This window comes from Salvelinus alpinus, chromosome 14 (assembly GCF_045679555.1).
Source record: "Salvelinus alpinus chromosome 14, SLU_Salpinus.1, whole genome shotgun sequence".
Taxonomy (NCBI): domain Eukaryota; kingdom Metazoa; phylum Chordata; class Actinopteri; order Salmoniformes; family Salmonidae; genus Salvelinus; species Salvelinus alpinus.
Genome location: NC_092099.1, coordinates 24,151,524 through 24,165,064, shown reverse-complemented (window position 1 = coordinate 24,165,064; position 13,541 = coordinate 24,151,524). Strand labels below are relative to the sequence as shown.

Here is a 13,541-nt window from a genome sequence, read left to right as displayed (position 1 = left end):
AATAATAATACAAATATTAATAGAATGGACCTATCCCTTCAGACCACTGCAATTTAGCTGGTACACCATTCAAATGTAATGTAATTTTTAACCGTCTATTACTACCAGAAAGATGGCTGCCGGTCCACCCAAAATGGAAAGTCAACTTGAATAGGAAGGTCTATTATATTATCTATATTTCTATGATTTCAATAGGTTACCTATGAAAGATTGACAGCTAAATGTATAACAATGGATATTCCCACTCAAATCGACATTCTCTGATGTGTGGACCTCCAACCATCTTTGTGGAATCATTTGAATGTTGAAATGTACATTTTATTCATATTTTATTACATTTATCAGCCAAAACATGACACCCAGTCTGTATTCAAGAATATTATATGTCTCAACCGACAGCGGAAACAGCACAAACACCTCTGTACGAAAGACTATTGAAACCAAGTATTAGTTCTTCACATGAGAGCTGTAGCCCCGCCCACCGGGAGCAGAGCATGCTGGGTGATCTCTAACTGAGGAGAAGGTAGTAACGAGAGAAAGTACAGAAGCCGTGATAAGTCAAATCAAATCAAATTTTATTGGTCACATATACATGGTTAGCAGATGTTAATGCGAGTGTAGCGAAATGCTTGTGCTGCTGGTTCCGACAGTGCAGTAATATCTAACAAGTAATCTAACAATTCTCCAACTACCTAATACACACAAATTTAAAGGGATGGAATAAGAACATGTACATATAAATATATGGATGAGCGATGGCCGAGCGGCATAGGCAAGGTGCAATAGATGGTATAAGGTACAGTATATACATATTTTTATTAATTTTTTATTTAACCTTTATTTAACTAGTGTAATAAATACCATTTGAAAATAACACAAGCATATTGCTATTACATTGTTATAACTAACTTCTTTCTAAGCAGGGTTTCTCACACACCCAGAGACAGATGGCTGACACAGAACATTCAGAAACACTGATAAGAAAAGGGTGCAGACACACACACATACTCAAGGACAGAGGGCTGACTACGCACACACAAAATCTCCTGTTTTAGCTGAACATTTTGATAACAAAGAACTTTTGTTGCAAGACTCAGAAGGATGACGTCCAGCTCATCAGGACCAATCTGAGAAGACAACAACCTGTCCAGAACCAACCAAAGGACCAGAACTTCCAGACTCAACCTACTTTCTGTGTTGTATAAAATGTCTATGCATTCTGTTATCTGGGCTTTTTTCTGGAGGTTCTCTATGAGCTAAAGGAACGAGACCGTATACGCTTGTACCAGATATCTTCACTCTGAATAAAACTGTCACTTGTCATACAATTTACCACCTTGTCCGAATCGATCCTTGACCGGCTCACCCTTCTCCATATCCAATTATCAACAGAAACATGGTAGCAGAGGATGGTTGCCTAGATACCCGGTCCAGAGTGGTTGATATAGATGTGAGGGGGCGAGTTGGTGAAAGGACGGTTCACGGAGGACAGGTGAAATCTTTTGGGGGGAGGACAGCAGTTCTGCTCAGCTCGAGAAACTGATCTCCTGGTCGACCATAAATAAGGTAAGCAAGACCAGTTAAATCAAACTTTGCATATTGTCGTATAGTTCTTCCAAATTTTGATCAGTGGTACCGAGTCTGGGTAAGAATTCTTGTTTAAATTTATGAGCATAGATGACATGTGAACGACAGTGAAGTGAACATATGTGGGAATAATTTGTAAGTCTTAAGCGCTATTATATAGTCCGGCTTGTGACCGGTGAGGAATAGGCTTAATTTGTGTTAAAAGCGCTATTATATAGTCCGGCTTGTGACCGGTGAGGAATAGGCTTAATGTGATAAAAAGATCTATTCGTATAGTCCGGCTTGTGACCGGTGAGGAATATAGTAAGCACTATTCAATAGTCCGGCTATTCAGTCGGTGAAGGGTAGGCTTAAAATTGGGATAGGCACTATTCAATAGTCCGGCTATTCAGCCGGTGAAGGATAGGCTTGTTCCATCCCCATTCATATAGTCCGGCTGTGACCAGTGACGAGTGGGGTAAAGTTTGTCAAGACCTATTAGTATGGTCCGGCTTGTGTCCGGTGAGGAGTAGGCTAGACTTATTCAATAGTCCGGGCGATTGTCCGGTGAAGAATAGTCTATTTGTGTTTGTAGGCGCCAGGTTGAAAAATGTTCAATGTTTAAGTGTAATGTTTCCAATGTCTAAAGTCTAAGTGTTCAACGTCTAAAGGGTAATGTTCATAGTGGGAAAAATGTAAATGTTTAATGTATACATGTAAAAATTATTGGTGTTGGTTTAAACTGAGAAAGAATATTATTAGGACTGAGAAATTTTGCACGTTCCACAACGCCTGATAAACAAACGATACATAGAAAAATTAAATTCCGAGTGTACGAGGGAGGAACTCTGAGATAAGACAGAGTACGTGTCTCCAAGAATTCATCACGGGTATTTACCAGTGACGGGCTAAGTACATTCAGATAGTCTAAATATAGTGATGAAATTTAATCAGATGATTTAAAATATAGAGATAAAAGTTAAAATATAAAATACATGACAATATGACGACCCCAAATACTCCAAAGCTTAAATTTAACGATTTTCTAGATCAAAAGCTACAAGACAGGTCAGGGGGAAAAGAACAGTGGAATACTATAAAGAAGGTTTGGGAGGGGTTGAAGTTAAAATGGACACAGGCAGGTTATCTAGGAGGGGGGCCGCCGAGCCGGGCCCAATTGAGTACGATGGAGGGTGGACTGAGAGAGGCAGTGCAGGAGGCTAGGGACAGGGAGGTAGAACTGAACAAAAGGCATGTGTTTAGAAAAGAAGGGACTAAACAACGAGAGAGAGCAGAAGTAGAACTTAAAATGGGGACATGGGCGGTAGAGGAGGCGAGGAGAGCACAACTGAACAAAAAAACGGAAATGATGGGGGTAGTATCTAGCACAGAAGAGGGGGAGTCGATGGAGGCTACACAAGGGAGCAGCGGACCGCCCTCGGCACCACCCACACTGGGTTCCCTATACCCACCTTTACCAGCAGAGGTCACCAACCCTCCACCATACACCCCAGCCATGCATTCAATCCTGACGCCTAGTGTACAGGCCCCAGTCTTTGTGGTGCATGGTGGTAAACTAGAGGGAAGGATGGAGATGGAACTGGAAGGGGGAAACTTGATATGTGAAGATATCACAGTCGGGGAAAGAAGACACCATGCCTCTCCCAGATGCCCTGACACATCACAACCAAAATGTCTCAGTGATCGATATCTGAGGGATGCATCATCACCCAAGGAGAAGGATCTCATCCGTCTCAACGACAGAGGCTCCACATCAAGAGGACACATCAGCTGCCTGAATGAATCCCAAGGACGGAGTGGAGGACCGAGGGACAAAACATTGCCACTCTTTTCTCCATTGGCCTCGCAGGGAACCTCATCACTGGGTTCGTGGTCTCAAAGAGGGGAGTATGAGAACGATTCAAGCATGATACGTCTCCAAGGTGAATACCTTTGTCCAGCTTCAAACCTACCAGAGGAACAAGGAGAAGACGAAGACGAGACAGCTGGGGAGATGTGGGAAGGGGCCAGGGGGCAGGAGATGTCACCAGGAGAAGAAGGCCCATACCAACTAGAAGGAATATTTGTGGGTAAGTCTACCAACCTTAATGACCTGGTAGAAAGGGAACATGACAGTCCAAGGGAGACTGGACCAAGGAGATCAGCACGTCAGGCTGAAAAGAAAGAAAGACTACAAAAAGCTGGGAAGGACCTCAACATATATGCTGCAGCTCAAATGCCACTCCGAATGGGGGCCAATGGAAATAGTGAACAATATGTGGCATGGAAGCTGCAGGACCTGACAGCTCTGATGGAAGCCCTACCAAGTCTCCATGAAGGAGCCTCTGCCTGGCTGCTCCAACTGCAGACATTGACGTCAGGAGTCAGGATGGCACTGGGTGACATGAAGGCCCTGTTGGCACGGGCAACCGACCACACCACCATGACTGTCCTGATCAATAACGCAGGATTGGGAGCGAAAGGGGGAGCCACTGCCCCAGAGGTATACCAGCAGTCACTCTGGGATGAACTAAGAAGAGCCTACCCAACCGAGAGAAACTATGCAACCCTAACTTCCTTCATGCTGGAGTCTGGGGAACAGGCTGCACAGTACCTCGACAGAGCTAAGACCACCTGGAGGACTGTGCATACAGAACCCTATGACAAAAGTGAAACCACCCTGAACATGTGGAAGGAGATGGTGGTGAATGGAACCCCTTCTGAGGTAAGAACCAAACTAAGGGCAACTGTAGGGTTGCTGGCTATGTCAACGGTTTTGTTCAACTCCCATGTTCATCATCACATCACCCAATACAACAAGGACAAGGGGACCGCCGACACACAAGTTCAATCTCTGCAGGTTCAACTGTTAAAACTCCAGCTGAAGGAAGCGCAAAAGACAGAAAGGCCCAAGAAACAGATGGTTGCAGAAGACCAACCAGACATATCCCAGATAATAGAAAAAACTGTCACTAAGATGTTGGTGTCCTCTCCCGTGCCAAGTCCCGTGACTCCTCCTCAGCCACCTCCAGTCGCGTACCAAGCACCACCGGCACCATACCCACAAGCAGTATATCCTCCCCAAGGGCCAGGATATGGAGGAGCCGGGTACGCCCAGCCAACATACCCTGCACCACAACAGTGGGGTCCCAGACCATTGGGACCCAGGACGACCTGGGCATGCTACAACTGTGGCCAACTGGGACATGGGGTTAGGACTTGCCCATACCCTGTGACCCAACAGCAGCAACAGTTCTTGGCAAACCGGGCGAGGGGATACGCCCCAAGAGGAAGAGGGGGCCCTAGGGCTCCGGGACCAGGGTACTACCAACCACTATATAACCACCCTGATGCACCCTTGGCCGCTCCAACTGGACCAGCTGGTCCAAGCCCACCTTTCCAGGGAATGTCTGAAGGCTACCCTCCCTGGGAATGAAGTTGCCCACCATCACCTGGTGAGACTGATGTCGAACACTTTTCTATTTTTACGGAACCCACAGTGACATGTGAGGTGGAAGGTGTTACACATCAATTTCTGGTGGATACTGGATGTACATACTCTGCCATCAGATCTCACCAACCCCTGTCTTCAGAATCTATACAGGTGGTGGGGGTATCAGGAAGACCCGAAGCACAGTTCAAAACAACACCATTGCTATTCCAGTGGGGCCCTTCGAAATTGAGACACCAGTTCCTACACTGTCCAAACTGCCCAATCAACTTACTAGGAAGGGATCTACTCTGTAGACTAGGATGTGCAATTTACCTTACTGAAAAGGGGGTTGAAGTCTCCGTTACATCAATCCCAAGGGGAAGAATTCTAATGTTGCCAATCCTGGAAACCCCAGTACCATCCATGACCCAGGAAATCTACTGGTTGGGATGTCTCTCAACTGGACCCTCGACTCCCGCTGTACAATACCAGTTCAACCTTATGAGGAAACTCATATACTCTCTACACCCTTACAAACCTCCCCAAGCTGAACTACACTGCACGCTCAATGTGACTGATGACGAAGACACGCCTTACACCCAGGACTGGGATGACAACATGATGCATCTGACTCCCACCATCCGCTGTGTTTCCATTGTCTGCGGACCCGAGGGGGTGGCTGCCCCAGTCATACTTCCAGCTAATCTGAAGCCCTGGTATCTATTGGGACCAGACTCTGCCCCTCATGTCACCATGGCAGTAGGAAATGGCTATGAGGCCAGGAGTTTGGGACCCATGATAAGGAGAGCCTCCAAACTCACCTGGCAGCCTACAACCACACCAGGACTGTTGAAAGCCACTAGTGAGGAAATGTGGAGGCTGACCATGGTGGACACAGAAGAACAATGCAGACCTGAACGACTCACCTTACCAAGACACCATGGTAAGCCATACTCAGACCATCCATCTTCACCAGTTGTCCTAGATTCCATTGACAAATCAATATGGACTCATACACCATTCGATGTGGGGTGTCTGGATGTGGAACCAGTTACCATTAAGTTACTCAATCCAGCCCAAATTCCTATATACCGAGCACAGTACCGACTGAAGCCTGAACAGACTGAGGGAATCAGACCCACCATCGAGGGCTTGCTGGAAGCAAGATGTATCTATCAGACTCAGTCCCCTTGGAACACCCCTATCCTTCCTGTTCTCAAAGCAGGTGGAGAAACGTACAGGATGGTGCAGGACTTCCGAGCAGTGAATGAAGTCACCTTGGCTGTGGATCTCCCAGTACCTGATCCTCACATTACTTTGAGCAATCTATCACCAAAACACCAGTACTTCACAGTAGTAGACTTGGCCAATGCATTCTTTAGCATCCCATTGGATGAAGCATCCCAGCCTCTCTTTGCTTTTACCTACGAAAATCAGCAGTATACGTATTCGGTTCTGCCCCAGGGTTACCGTTGTTCTCCCGGAATCTTCAATCACATCCTGAAGACACACCTGGCAGAGCTAAAAATCCCAGAGGGCGTGATACTCATACAATACGTTGATGATCTGTTGCTGGGGGCTCCCACTTCAGATCTCTGCCTGGAAATGACTAAAACTCTGCTGGACTTCCTGGCTGCCAAGGGATACAAAGTCAAAATGGCTAAAGTTCAGGCATGTAGGCGCACTGTTCTGTTCCTGGGGAGGGAAATCTCAGGAGATGGAGCAGGGCTCTCAAAATCACACAGAGACTCTATTCTACATCATCCAAGACCTACCACTGTTGCAGGAATGTTGTCCTTCTTGGGCCTGACTGGTTACAGCCGTACTCATATCCCAGACTACACTTCAAGAACTGAACCATTAAGGGAGATAGTCCGGGAAGCTGGCCCAAGAAACCTACATGCCTCACTGGTATGGACTCCTGAGGCATCCACAGCATTTGGCCTGCTGAAAACTGACTTATCTGTTGCTGCTGCACTAACCTCACCTGACTATGGAAAAGTCTTCCACTTGGATGTTTCTGAAAAGGAGGGATTTACATCCTCTATCCTTTTTCAGAAACAAGAGGGGGAGAGAAGAGTACTGATGTATCATTCCGCCAAGCTTGACCACATTGAAACAGGGCAAACCACGTGCTCCAGGTATGTGGCTGCAGTGGCAAAAGCCATTGAAAAAACTGCCCACCTGGTGATGTGCCACAAGATGGAGATTCACACTCACCATGGCGTTGCAGCATATCTAACGGCCAAGGAATTTACCTTCAGCGCAGAAAGAAAAAACAAAATTCAGAACAAATGTACTCAGTCTCACATCACGTTTGTTAACACAGACAAAAACATGGCTGATGCACTCAACACAGAAGAAGGACTGGCACACTCCTGCGAGGAAAGAGCAGCACAAGAACTCAAGCTGAGACCTGATTTGGGAAATGAGCCCATAATCCTACCTGACTTGTGGCTGTATACTGACGGCTGCTGTTACAGAGGACTTGATGGGAACATTGCGGCCTATGCAGTAGTACAACAGTTTCAGGACAAAACCCATGCCACCCTGGAATCAGGAATTATACCTCAGCCTGCATCTGCCCAATTGGCTGAAATCATTGGACTAACTCAAGCACTGGAAAAGGCAGAAGGAAAGACAGTTAACATATACACTGACTCGGCCTATGCTCATGGAGCAGTACACACCGATGGACCCCAATGGGTCAGACGAAATTACACCACCACAGGGAATCTACCAATCAAGCACAAGTCTCAAATGGAGCGACTCATTAAAGCTGTATCCCTACCAAAGAAGGTGGCTATCATGAAATGCAAAGGACATCAAGTATTGAATAGCAGAGTCAGCATGGGAAATGATGCTGCTGACCAGGCTGCCAAAGCTGCAGGAGGCTACACTCCAAGACAAATGGTGTTACAAGCACCCCCAGCACAGACTGAACTGACCAACCAACATATAAAGGAACTACAGCTGTCTGCAGGACCGTATGAGCATTCAGTCTGGGGACAAAAGGGAGCCACCAAGGGTCCTGATGAACTTTGGAGGTGCCATGATGGCAGACTGGTGGCTCCAGCAAATCTCTGCCCAGAACTGATAAGAGAAGCTCATGGGCCCACCCATGAGGGGAAACTTAAGACTTTGCAGAAGGTATCCCACATTTGGTGGCATCCTTTTATGAAGGACATGACGGACCTCTTCTGTGACAGTTGTGACATCTGTGGAAGTCACAATCCAAAGAAACCTTATCAGACTCCTATGGGATCCTACCCAGTGCCAAGTGCCTGTTTCCAAGATATCAGCATAGATTATACAGATATGGGTGCAGACAATGTAAGAGGAGGGAAGAGATATTTACTAGTGATGGTAGATAGGTTTTCCAAATGGGTAGAAGCTATTCCAACAGCCAAGGAGGATGGGAAGTCTGTCATTAAGTGGTTACAGACTGAGCTCATACCAAGATATGGGGTCCCTAGACAAATAAGATCCGACAATGGGTCCCACTTTTCAAACCAACACCTGAGACAGGTGGAGGAGAGATTCGGCATCATACACAAGTTTGGTTCTGTGTATAAGCCCCAATCTCAAGGCCTTGTGGAACGCTGCAACCAAACTTTGAAAGCTAAGATAGCTAAGGTGTGTGCAGGTTCAAAATTGACGTGGGTGGAAGCCCTGCCCCTTGCGTTGATGGCCATGAGGTCCTCACCAGGAGCAGGGACACATCTTTCACCCCATGAGATAATGACAGGAAGAGTTATGCCAGGTCCACCAAGAGAGGGAGGTCATATGCCCCCTCTTGATGTACACCAGATAGGTATGTCTGATTATGTAAGAAAATTGACGGAACTGTCTGCAGCTCTCTCCAAACAGATACACAGAGTCCAAGACGGGGAGCTGTCGGGAGATCCAGAACCATCGAAGGTAAAGGTTGGTGACTGGGTAAGGATCAAGGTCCACAAGAGAAAGTGGCAAGATCCCAGGTGGACTGGACCGTACGAAGTGAAGGAGGTTACTTCACACTCAGTCCAGGTCAAAGGTAAATTAGGCGCACCTTGGCACCACTTGACACATTGTACACCAGCACCAACTCCTTCCAGAACCCTGACTGAAGTCAGAAGTGATTTAATCACATTAATTTCGGATCAAATACTTGACACCCACACTATCTGAATATGTGGAGGAGACTCCCATCTTCAGATACCGGAGGGGATAGACAGAGGAGGAGGAACAGACCACCATTGGAAAGGTTGGGGTGCTCTGCTCCACTCTTTGTTTTGCTGGCTATAACTACTGGGGTTACCCTAGGAATCATACTCTGGTCAGTACAGCACATAACACAGACATCCAGTACACCCACTAGTAAACCTAACGACACATTCAATGCCACAACCACACGTCCGACCAACCTGCACTCCGACACATTGAGGCCAGATCAGAATGTAAGCCACAGCCACCACATACATAAACGACAAGTGACCTCTACCACCTCCTACTGTAAAGTCAAACAAAAAAAAAGCACAACATTATGTGTACCCGCTAATGTGACCACCACCATTACACTGTCTTGGGGGTATTTGGGAAAAGCTAGGAATGGCCTGGGAGGGCATGCTCTGGAATACACCAGATTTAACTGGTATATGACAAAAGGGGGGTTTCAGGAGTGGTCATGGAAGAGCCTGGTCGCTGAGACTGGTCCTGACTGGTCCAGTTATTCATCAGGGCAAGCAGTTCTTATCTGGCGACAAAGATTGTCACTGACTAGGACTGGATTACATAATTGGGGTCTAACACTAATTATTCGACCAGGTACTGGGACGGGTTGTCAGGATTTTATACTGGCACCACATGTAGATTCTAGCAAGGATCTACTCTACTGGCCAGTAAAAATCTGTATTACACAGCAGGCTCAGCCCTCTGCTATTACTGACCGGTTTACCGTTTTAACATCTAAGGGGAAGGGCGATTGGGGTCCTATTAATATGGTCACCACTCATACCACCCCTGATGATACCATTCTTACTGCCACCGGAATCTCAGGTTTCTATAACAATTGGCTACTATTGACCGAACAAGCAGCTAACATGACCCGGCAAAGCTGCGTAGTTTGCATGGGAGCTAGGCCATTGCTCCGCATAGTCCCAGCCGCTATTAGCGGAGACTGTCTATTGCCCCTTATGGACAAAGACAACCCACCTGAGAAGTGTTCACAGTGGGACACTGTTTATCCGGTAGTCACCACGGTGGTCAAGAAACCGATATTCTCCTCCAGTGTGGCTAGAGCTAACTTTACATGCATAAACATAACAGGTGGAGGGACATTGTTGGGTAAGCTCCCTGATAGTTGGTGCTGGTACACTCACATGCTTACGGCAATTTTTAAACCAGTGCCTAGAGCTGATGTGTGGTGGTGGTGTGGGGGAACTAGTCTGTTGGACAGACTTCCCCACAATGCCACGGGTACCTGTGCACTTGTAACTCTTCTGTTGCCCATCTCAGTTTACCCCATAGGCGTCCGAGATCTGCTCACCCGTATACAAGCTCTGGGTCCTGAATATTGGCCTATCAGGACCAAGCGCACGGTGGGCCCTGCTGCTGGGGACCCAACGTACATTGATGCAATTGGAGTCCCCAGGGGGGTACCAGATGAGTATAAACTGGTTGACCAAGTAGCCGCGGGTTTTGAATCATCATTTTGCTGGTGGTGCACCATTAATAAAAATGTTGACAGGATTAACTATATCCATTTTAATGTCCAAAAACTAGGCAATTGGACCCAGCAAGGCTTTGAGGCGGTACATGGCCAATTGGAGGCTACCAGCTTGATGGCCTTCCAAAACCGCATTGCAGTAGACATGCTACTCTCTGAGAAGGGAGGTGTATGCTCTATGTTTGGTGAACAGTGTTGCACCTTTATACCTAACAACACTGCCACTGATGGTAGTCTTACTGTTGCCTTAGAGGGTCTTCGTACACTTAATGAGAAGATGAAGCACCACTCCGGGGTTGACACCTCTATGTGGGACTCTTGGATGGATGCGTTTGGGAAATATAAGATGCTTGTTTCCTCCATACTGGTATCTATATCTGTCTTCACTGCGATACTGGTGCTTTGTGGATGCTGCTGCATTCCATGTATTCGAACGCTGACCACTAGGATCATAACTAATGCTATTGATCCCAACCAGGCAGAGAAGGGACAGATGTTTCCTATGCTTGCCCTGGAGGATGCTGAGCCAGGCTATTGGACTGATGACTAATTAAACGCCATTCATAGCTTATGTCACGTCTCTTTGGAGACGTGAAGAGAGGGAATCAAAACTTTCTCTCTGAGAAAGTTTCCCTGGTTGTTTACTTTTGCTTTTCTTACTTTTACCTAGTTTATGTCACGTCTCTTTGGAGACGTGAAGAGAGGGAATCAAAACTTTCTCTCTGAGAAAGTTTCCCTGGTTGTTTACTTTTGCTTTTCTTACTTTTACCTAGTTTATGTCACGTCTCTTTGGAGACGTGAAGAGAGGGAATCAAAACTTTCTCTCTGAGAAAGTTTCCCTGGTTGTTTACTTTTGCTTTTCTTACTTTTACCTAGTTTATGTCACGTCTCTTTGGAGACGTGAAGAGAGGGAATCAAAACTTTCTCTCTGAGAAAGTTTCCCTGGTTGTTTACTTTTGCTTTTCTTACTTTTACCTAGTTTATGTCACGTCTCTTTGGAGACGTGAAGAGAGGGAATCAAAACTTTCTCTCTGAGAAAGTTTCCCTGGTTGTTTACTTTTGCTTTTCTTACTTTTACCTAGTTTATGTCACGTCTCTTTGGAGACGTGAAGAGAGGGAATCAAAACTTTCTCTCTGAGAAAGTTTCCCTGGTTGTTTACTTTTGCTTTTCTTACTTTTACCTAGTTTATGTCACGTCTCTTTGGAGACGTGAAGAGAGGGGAATCAAAACTTTCTCTCTGAGAAAGTTTCCCTGGTTGTTTACTTTTGCTTTTCTTACTTTTACCTAGTTTATGTCACGTCTCTTTGGAGACGTGAAGAGAGGGAATCAAAACTTTCTCTCTGAGAAAGTTTCCCTGGTTGTTTACTTTTGCTTTTCTTACTTTTACCTAGTTTATGTCACGTCTCTTTGGAGACGTGAAGAGAGGGAATCAAAACTTTCTCTCTGAGAAAGTTTCCCTGGTTGTTTACTTTTGCTTTTCTTACTTTTACCTAGTTTATGTCACGTCTCTTTGGAGACGTGAAGAGAGGGAATCAAAACTTTCTCTCTGAGAAAGTTTCCCTGGTTGTTTACTTTTGCTTTTCTTACTTTTACCTAGTTTATGTCACGTCTCTTTGGAGACGTGAAGAGAGGGATTTGTAATAAATACCATTTGAAAATAACACAAGCATATTGCTATTACATTGTTATAACTAACTTCTTTCTAAGCAGGGTTTCTCACACACCCAGAGACAGATGGCTGACACAGAACATTCAGAAACACTGATAAGAAAAGGGTGCAGACACACACACATACTCAAGGACAGAGGGCTGACTACGCACACACAAAATCTCCTGTTTTAGCTGAACATTTTGATAACAAAGAACTTTTGTTGCAAGACTCAGAAGGATGACGTCCAGCTCATCAGGACCAATCTGAGAAGACAACAACCTGTCCAGAACCAACCAAAGGACCAGAACTTCCAGACTCAACCTACTTTCTGTGTTGTATAAAATGTCTATGCATTCTGTTATCTGGGCTTTTTTCTGGAGGTTCTCTATGAGCTAAAGGAACGAGACCGTATACGCTTGTACCAGATATCTTCACTCTGAATAAAACTGTCACTTGTCATACAATTTACCACCTTGTCCGAATCGATCCTTGACCGGCTCACCCTTCTCCATATCCAATTATCAACACTAGGTAAGTCAGTTGAGAACAAATTCTTATTTATATGAGGCTGTGTCGTGGTAAGTTCCAGCCATCTCCTGTGATTACCTTTAGTTCGTGTTCTTTGTTTTAGCCAAGGCCAGTGTGCGTCCTTCAGAAAGGTGAGTTCATATTTCTTACAATTCTGTGTTGTGGACGCACTCCTTTGTTATGCTAATTCGCCTTTTTACCGCGAGCTAGCAACTGTAAACTTGCTAACCCTGTTGTTTCTGTCATCTCATTTCAGACATTTAGCATTTCAGTGTCTAGTCTTATGCCCTGTGGTTATATGGATGTATACTGTATATATTATGTGGGTATTTTGTTAGCAATGAGCCTTGTGGATGCATTACACATTCAAGTTCATGCAGTTGTGTGAGGATGATGGTGCTGCTCAGTAGTACTGTGTACTGTAGTTGCACACCTCTGATCATTCATTAGTGAAGTCACAGCCATGTTGTTAGGTTGTATTGGCATGTGCAGCAGATAAGCTATAAATAATATTGCTACAATATGTTATGTAATTGGAGGTTGTATTAAGCCTATACCTGCCATTTACAGAATATTCCATATGGCCAATTCCAAAGAGTCCGTAGAATTTGCGATCAGGAAACAGACTACAGTGTCAAATCTGCTGAATTGGAGA

The 13,541-nt window shown here is 45.5% G+C and overlaps 1 long non-coding RNA gene across 1 annotated transcript; it reads left to right on the top strand.

Moving 5' to 3' along the window:
• The first annotated feature begins 836 nt into the window (after window positions 1-836).
• LOC139539184 (uncharacterized) lies at window positions 837-12,826 on the top strand. The gene is made up of 2 exons (XR_011667883.1): window positions 837-1,566; window positions 8,856-12,826. It is a non-coding gene; the product is annotated as an uncharacterized lncRNA (long non-coding RNA).
• Window positions 12,827-13,541: the final 715 nt, after the last annotated feature.